The 8,906-nt window shown below is 40.9% G+C and overlaps 1 long non-coding RNA gene across 1 annotated transcript in view; it reads left to right on the top strand.

Annotated features, from left to right (window-relative positions):
* The window catches only part of LOC102381410, a 14,453-nt gene extending 7,486 nt beyond the window's left edge, over positions 1-6,967 (top strand). The window contains exon 3 of the long non-coding RNA XR_324415.3: positions 6,842-6,967. This is a non-coding gene — a long non-coding RNA (uncharacterized LOC102381410). The remainder of the gene's footprint in view (positions 1-6,841) is intronic.
* Positions 6,968-8,906: the final 1,939 nt, after the last annotated feature.

The raw sequence follows: 8,906 nt of genomic DNA, 5'->3' as shown, positions 1-8,906 counted from the left end.
GGGAAAGAGAGACGCATGGAATAATGGAATAAAAATTCAGTGCTGTGTCTTCCCACAGAGCCGTATATGTATCTTTGTCATTATTTGGGTATATGTACACATTTTAGACACTGATGGAATGATATTCTCCTTCCCATCCTCAGATACAAAAAAACAAATAGTACACTGTACTGCACGGCATTATCTGGTAATATTCTTTCAGCGCACAGCTATTTCAGAGCTGTTGTCTGAGTTCTGAACAAGTGATAGATTTGGGCATCCTGCTCAGTGAACTGAATAGACTTTTCACGTTCAGATAATACGCAACAAGCAGAAACTCCCATACCATGTCCTGCAAAGTTGGAGTATTTCTTAGAATAGGACAGGGGATAAAAAAAGCAAATCCCAAAAGAAATGTCCTTAAGATGAACAAATTTACTAAAGTCATTTTTTTTCTTTTGAAAGTTAGTTTTACAAAGAGAAATCCTATTCCTTTAATTAGACTGAAATATGTCAATGAGGAGATTGTGTTAGACTGTTTAGAGAAGGCAATTTCTTTACCTGTAGTAAAATTCTTCTTTGTGCAGAAGACCAGCATGAGTACTGTGAAATCAAAAAAAAAAAAAAGCCTTAAACTTTGATCATACGAGTTATAAGATGACATAACCGCTTTGTGGGGAATTGCTGGCTCTGTACAGTAAAACAGATAAGGGAAAGTGTTTGTTCTTTGTAACGCCTCTGCAACTGCGTCGCTCACCACGGCCTTGAAGATAGCAGAAAAAAAGTATGTACAACTCTGATTTCCAGGTGCAAGAAGGAAGTGTTAGTTCTCTCTTTGTCTCTCCCATGGTTCCCATCCTGATAACAGCAAAGAAGTAATGAGGTCGTGTTTGTAGCTGCTTTCCTAGCAAACTCGACTATATGATCACGTGAGTTGTAAGCGACTGTTAAAAAGTATATAAGCCTCCTGATTTTGCTCTTGGGGGGAAACCCCTTCCAAGTGCTTAGGAAATCCATGTCACTTTAGACTCCCCCCTAGTTTCATTTAAATAAAAGCTTCTGCTGACCTGACCCAAAAGTGTGCTGCGTGTGTTTCTACGACAGTACTAAGCCTTTATTCTCTGGGCTTAACTGGGAATTAGGTGACACATGGATCTTTGAACACTTTGCACTAAAGTGGCCTTGTTTTTGCCACCTTTTGACAGTTTCCTAGCCCAGCAACTGAAAATAGGAGCAGTTTGTATTAATTTCCCCTTATAATTTAAATACACAGCAGAAATTAAGAATGCTAAGTCCTTTGGGGGTAAAGGCTAATTCTGTACTCTGGTTTTGTTCTGCATCTAGCACTTAGGCGCCCTGATCTGCTTGGGTCTCGAGACTAATACAGTAATAAAAGTTATGCTGCTTGGGTGGCAACTTGAACATTAAGCCGATAAGATCACAGATAGCTCACAGTTATTTTTGTTATATATAGTTTGAACTTGTGATTTCTTGACCCAGAAATGAAATAGCTGCAGCAACTTCAGAAGCTGCAGTACAGTATATTGCTCCAAAGTCCCAGAAATACTTTTTTTCTGAGGTCAGCAAATGCTTGTATATTTTGATAGATATTCTCAATTATGTCTCAAAAATGAAGTATGAGTTCTGAAAGGAACAGAATATATACACTCTTATACACAGAATACATGAACTCTAGGGACTCAGCTCTCTAGTCCCATAGCAGTTCTGAAGGAAGGAGGTTAGAAAAGCCAGGAAAAGCCTTATTGCTTATACCAGCAGTACTGAGAGGATGTAGTATGACTCTGTCACACTCGCTCTCTCGCTCTCTCTCTCTGAAATCTGCTATATATTTTATAGCAGCTGGTTGAAAAATCTTTCACCATCTTTCCATCTATTTGATAGAAAATTGCCGCCCCCCCCCCCGCCCCAATGTAATTTCTGGTTAATGTAATTTGATTAATATAGTGTAGTCACTGGGTGGCTGACCAAGGATACAGGAAGCCTGACTTCTGTGTTGCCCTGCTAGGTGATACTGAATACATATATGAAGGCTTTAATTCTTTTAGTCTAAGCTATATTAGTTGCTTTGTCTTGCTTATGAATAGCCTTTTTTATTGCAGTTCCACTTTTTGGTTAATAGACCATCCAGGGGTGTTTTATATATAGATACCTTTCTAACTGTTTATACATACACACACATATTACCTATTATTAAAATATACAGGCCATTGAGTGAGTGTGCGCATGCGTGTGCGCGCGCGCACGCACACACACACACACACACACACACACACACTATAATGGCCTGTATATTTTAATCTTAGATAATGTGTTCTTTGTTCCCCTGTTGAGAAACAGAGATGCTGTAATCTCCAAGTGTTAAGGGGTTACCCAGTCTATTAATACCCTGAATTAATTAATCCTCATTGATAGGCTTGGAATACAGTACATAATGATGTACCATGTGATTAAATGAGATTGGTCTTTAACCCTACTCCCTTGTCCTATATCTTACCCCCAAAATAGACCTACCAGATGCAATGAACTATTTTTTTAAATACTGTACTGTCTGTCTTATTATTTTCTGCAGTGTGTTCATTATTAGATATCAAAGTGATTTGCAAAGGTCTGGGTTGGTTGGGGGTTTTTTGCAGGTAGGGACATTAGGCCCAAGGAAGCAGGTTACCAATGGAGACAAGAATAAAATCTGGTTCTCCTGAATTACAGCCCAATGCTGTAGCTATTGCTGTGAAAGAATATATTAAAAAAACCCATAAACCAACAAAAGACCCCCCCCATAAACAAACAAACCAGACGCTTTAAGAGTACCACATCTTCCATTAGCATCCTTTAAAAATGTGGCAGGGGATGGGAAGAATAGTAAAGGTGTCACTGTCTGCAGGCCCATAATAGAAAACCTTGTGGCCTACATGAGAGAGACAGCATTTATGATATTTTCTGGCCTTTAGCAAAGGTGCTGGAATTATGCTGGGAGCAGTCTGTTTAAAGGTTTAGTACTTTGAGTGCCTGATTTATAGCATCCCTGTATTATCAATGCATGGCATTCATTCCTGCATGCTGTCATCTACACTGATTCATCTGAGATGAATTTTCCAGGAACACTCCCCCTCTGAAAATGGCATGGTGGATCTAAAGAGGCTTTACCAATACATGTATTTGTTACTCAAAAGTTTTTGTTAAAAACAGAGCATCTTATGAAACTGTATCTGCAAACATAAGGGAGGGAACAACAAAAACAACAACAAAATAAATAAAAGCTTAAGTAATTCCTTTCCTGCCTTTGGTTCATTTTGTGCATCACTGTTAGTGCTGAGAAATACTAATAGGCCCTCAATATCTTTAACATGGAATGGGGCTACTGCATTTCACTCTAAAAAATGGCTGTATTTCAGACAATGTGAAGCAAGGTCTCTCTGCTCACTTGCTCACTCTCTAGATTACAACTGATTTTCAGTTCTTTCAAGCCAGATTCCAAAATTTGAGGCTTACAGAATTGTTACTCCTTTTAAAAATCTTTGCCTATGTCTAGTACTCTGAGGTGGGCCAATATCACTGAAAAGCTATGCAAAATCTTTCATTTCTGAGCATTTTCATGTCCAAGTTAGTAGCTGGTGTGTGTGTCCTGGTCATCCCTAACAAGTGCTTAGTAAAACTAGATCAGGAAGAGTATCAGATGTGATTGATACTCTTATTGGATTTGACATCTGGATGCAGCTGGATTTGACATCTGAATGCAATCACAGCTAGGAATAGTGCTTGATGAAGTGAAAACTCATGAATTTATTTTTTTTTTCTTTTCGACCTTTAAACCAGGGACTAATCCCCACTAAAAACATGCCAAGAACCTGGATGTTTTGTGATTAGCTGAAGAGATTAGCAGACAAGAACTTTTGCTCCCATCTATATCCTTTCCCAATTGCCTTCCCTCATGGAACTTAATGTTTCAGTAACATAAGGAAAACTGACTATAGTTGAAATATAATCTAATTGAAATGAATATTAACATAGGAGAGTGTTACCTTATGAGTTCTGTGAGTTGCCTCTGCTTGATCTGTGTGCGCTTTCTTTAGCTGGTTGAACACACTTTTATTTCTAATTCAGTCTCATATTCTGTTTGGATACCCTGTATTCTCACCAACTCAAAAAGAAAGCATAGTTTTGCTAGCCAGGCCGAGCTGTCCCTCTTGCCCAGTAAGAGGTAGCTTCTTATCAGTGGCCACTGTTGCAGTCAAGGTTAGGATAATTTATACCGAGTTTGCTTTCTGGCCTTCTATAGTTTATGGCCATGATTTTCAAAACTGACTAGTGACCCCTTAAAAGGGCAGGACCTTGGAAAGCACTGAGCACTCACAGATCCCTTACCGTGCCTACAATCCCAAGTCCCTTTAAACTCTCAGGTTTCAGATCTGCAAACATGGCTTCCTTTCTTTTCTTTAGCCAGCAGAAAAACCAGGCAGAAATTGCCCATAGAGGGATAGTTATGAAATTAGGCTACTGAGCCATGTTGAATACTATCTGGTTTAAAATAATGCAACCCAGGCATCTTAAAACCAAAGCCTATGTTGATTTTAAATCAGTATCTTATGCAAAGATTTACACAATTCAAACAGAAGTAGGGCAAGGCAGTTTAGAAATACAGTTTTAGCACTAAAGGATGCTTTTGTGAGGATTTATTTTACATTTCTACTACTTATTAAATTGCTCAGTGGTACAGATCATTTTGGCACTATGTATAGTTCCAGTGGAATGTACTTTCTGAAAATTAGGAAGCACAGTGTGTGACATGGGCAGCAATTAAAACTTTGGATAACTGAAGGGTGAAGACTTGTCTTTCTATGTAGAGGGGGAAGAATGGAGTGTGTATACATATCGTATAAGTTTCTATGTTGTATTTAGGTCCAATAATTTTGCTTAGATAGTGTGTGTGTAGTGTAATAGCAATGAAAGTGCTCCTTTTGGTTCTTCAAGTGTATTTGCTTAAATAAGCCTTTTATAGGCTATTCATATTTTAGGGAGCAATTGAGATCTGAGGAGAAAATAGAAATAGTAAAGTAGTAAAAATCTGCATCATTTTCCTAGCATTCATGACCTAAATCTATTGTGACCCATTATGAAGCAGGGATTAGATTTCTGGCAGCGGGGTACAGTAACTCAGGGTCTGAATGATCTGCCTCAGATTAGGTCATATTTATCCTTGGATGCTGCAGATGTTGTTCATCAGTAGTAACTTTACCTGCCATGCTGTAATACATAGAGTAATGCAACCGAACAGAGATAATAAACTGTTTGGGCCAAACTTTTGTAGGAGGCACCTGAACTAAAGCCATCCAGTTGAGCTTTGAGGCATCTTTTGCAAAGTGACATAGGGTAGGAGGATCCCAGTCAAGTTTCTAAGCTTTGGGACTTTATTTGCTTCCCCTTGCCTCTCTTTTTTCTGGCACCAGTAATTTACAACTGTCTTTTTTTAGCCACAGGAAATCCCTTCTCTCAAATTGCAGAGGTAGATGAAATGCTCTCTCTAAAGGCAACGTCTGTGCTGCTCTGACAATCAGCCAGAAGGGGTGCTGTATATGCTAATCAGCTTGACTATGGTAATGTTAAGGAATGATAATTATTTTCAGGTGGGAGCAAGTGCTGTTTGACACCTATGGAATAAAGATTGATGACATAAATTATTGCATACATACACAGAGCTGTGCTACTACAAGTCACATTTTTATGCTTCTGTTTAGTGTCTTTCCTTGATATTTTTTTAGATTAAAAGGGGGGAAATTCATACAGATCAGTACAGTCTTCAATTAATCAGCATATGGTTACAGAGTGAGCTTGAAAATCATTGCATAGTGCTGTTAATAATTGGAAAAAGGATATTGTATATTGAAGTAATTGCATTAAACAACCCAACCAGAAAAAAATCATTTACATTTCTCTAGTCTGAATCCTGAGCCCTGTACCTGTTCCTTATCTCATGGACTGTGCAGCTGTTGGCATATTCATAGTAATACTGGCACTGGGAATTCCAAATGGTTCAAGGAAATGAAGGGGCTATATGAGAAACACCAAGCAAAACCCTAGTAGGGATGGCAAAGCAGTCTGCCCCACCCCAAGAAAGAAGGGGCACAAAGCTGCAAATGCAGAGAATGAAGAATCATCTAACCTAAGCTTCCCTTGCTGCAACATGAGACAAAAGGACTGCTTTCTGCACTGGGCACTGCCCTTGGTTCAGGAAGGGTGGATGATGGTTTTGCTAATGCTTGCCAATCTATTGCCAATCAATGGCCATGTTGTGCTAGATGTTCTATAGACATATTGCACAAAGCTGTTTTTCCTGCTTAAGCAGTTTACAAACTAGATAGCAAAGACAGACAAATAAAATTATAATTTTTAGCTACTTGAGGCACAGAGAGGTTCATTCAAGACACCCCCCCCCCTCTTTTTTGGAAGTACTGAGCAATCTCTAATTGAAATCAACGCCAGTGGTCACAATGAGTCAAACAGGAAATCAGTGGCAGAGTCCAGGGATCTTTTAAATCCCAGTCTAGTCCTGTAGTTACAGGATCACCTTCTCCCCTAGTTGATCTTTGTATTTAACCTCCTGACATTCCTGTTTTTATCCACCTGCCTTCAACTTCAGGCTGGTACCTTTCAAGATGATTTAAAACAGTGCCTCTATATCAAAATATTCTCAGTCCCACTGTTAGATTTCCTTTCATTAAATAGCATGTTTGGGGGAAATGTAAAGAAATGTTCTGAAGTTGCATGTGAGCATTGAAGGATAAAAATCCTTCCAATTCTTCTATCCAATCTGATTTTGGACTTTGTTCTCCTAAAATTATTTCAGATGTATAAATATGCTCTACTTAGTATGCAACCCAGCACTAAAAACAGCCTTGGTACCAGAGGACTGGAGGGCTGCCAATGTGATTCCCATATTTATAAAAGGCTCTGGAGGGGACCCAGAAACTACAGGCCAGTGAGTATAACTTCTGTTTCTGGAAAACTGGTAGAAACAATAATAAAAATATAATTGTTTGGCATATGGATGAGCATGACTTGCTGGGAAGGAATCAACATGGTTTTGTCAAAGAGAAATCATGCCTTACCAATCAGCTACAGTTCTTTGAGGATGTCAAAAAGCAGGTAAATCAGGGTGATTCAGCTGACACCATATATCTGGACTGCCAAAAAACCTTTGATAAGATCCCCATTGTTTCCTTGAGGGGTCAGGCCAATGCTCAGGATCTCAATATTGCATTGTTAGTCAGGAGGGCGTGGTGTACAATTGCACATGCACACATAAAAATCAATTAAGCACACATACACTCACTAGGTGCAGACACCCCTACTAGGCATATACACTCACACTAGCAACTTAGATATGCACACGTTCAAAATAACCAGTCTAGGTTCATGCACACCTATCACCAGTTTAAGTTCATATATGCTACACACACCAAATTTAGACAGAATCAGTTACCAACACCTGCACATCTAATACACATACATGAATTACTCATTCATATACCACACACACAATGATATCTACATATGTGTATATATATGTGTATTCACTAATTCACATGCATACCACCCCCCTACACATACACACAGGTGAGTTCCTAAGTTGGGTGTTGTGATGTGTATGTATGTATGTACGTGCTTGGTGTACTTGGGATACCTGGGGAAAGGTTAAGGTAAGAAAGCAGAAGTGTAGGGAGTGAAAGTTGCTGGGAGTGAAAGTCACTGGGACCAGGATTAGAACCTGTAGACTAGACGGGCCTAGACTGAAGAACTGAGGCTCAGGGGTAACTTTAATCAATTGAGGTTAATTGAGCTTAATTGATTAAAAGACAATGCCCACAGCCTGCAGAATGGGGAAGCGATGCCAGCACAGAGGCTAGGACTGGAGCCAGAGCTATGGGGGAGCTAAAAAGGTAGGTGGGGAGAGGGAAAATAGGACTAAGGGAAAGTGTGGGTGTTAAAGAGGGGCTCTGAATGTGGGGAGCCAGAGGATGGCTCCGGGGCAGCTAGAGAAGTTGCAGGGAGCGGCAGTAGGTGCTGGGAGCTGGAGAAAATTGCAGGACAGCCACAAGGAGCTGGGAAGCTGTGGGGGAGGGGGAATGACTACAGAAGGTGCGGGGGAAGCCTGAGGACAGCAGAAAATCACAGGAAAAGTGGCAGGAGAGACTGGGGCAGTGGGAAAGCAGAGAAAGGCAGCAGAAAGTCACAGGGAAAAGGCAGTAGGAATTGAGAGGAGATTGGGAAACTAGTGGAGAGGGGTCAGGGGCTGGAGCTGAGAGAGAGCGAGAGAGAGAATGAGGCTGGAATTTAAGCTAAGGAAGGGACTGAGATTCAGTAAAACATGACCCAACTCGGGGTTGCAAATGACAGTGGTTTAATTGAACAGGGGAGATGGTGACACAATGTCTTATTGGTTTCCTTGCACCCACACACCCACACCCATACACACACAGTGGCAGCAGGGGTTAGAGAGGCTTGGTACAGGGACTGAAGTCCAGGGGGAGGGAGAGAGAGAGAGAGTCCAAATTTTAGGATGAGGTGTGCAGGGAATATCTACCTATCCAGGCTGGAAAGGGGTCCTTGTCCAGTAGATGTTGTCCAGAGGGGGGTCACCAGCAGGGCCTCTGGGTGGATAGGTGATGTGGCATGGTGCTGGTCCAGATGGAGGGGGCGTCCCACTGGGTCTGTCTTCACTGCCTCTTTTTATAGGGGCAGACCTTGTGTGACCCTAGTGACAGGAGGCATGCCCAGGCAAGGGTCAGCCCCTGGCGTACTGACCATGTGTGCTCCATGCAGGGATTTGCAGTTTTGGGTGTCTGTAATGGTGGGGTACAATGGTAGAGTTGCTGGTTCTGCAGGGGCTTTTGTCTTTCACCTCCTGGGGT

This window comes from Alligator sinensis, unplaced genomic scaffold (assembly GCF_000455745.1).
Source record: "Alligator sinensis unplaced genomic scaffold, ASM45574v1 scaffold685_2, whole genome shotgun sequence".
In the NCBI taxonomy this organism is placed as follows: Eukaryota; Metazoa; Chordata; order Crocodylia; family Alligatoridae; genus Alligator; species Alligator sinensis.
The sequence above is the reverse complement of the archived record's forward strand: the minus strand, read 5'-3'. Positions and strand labels throughout refer to the sequence as shown.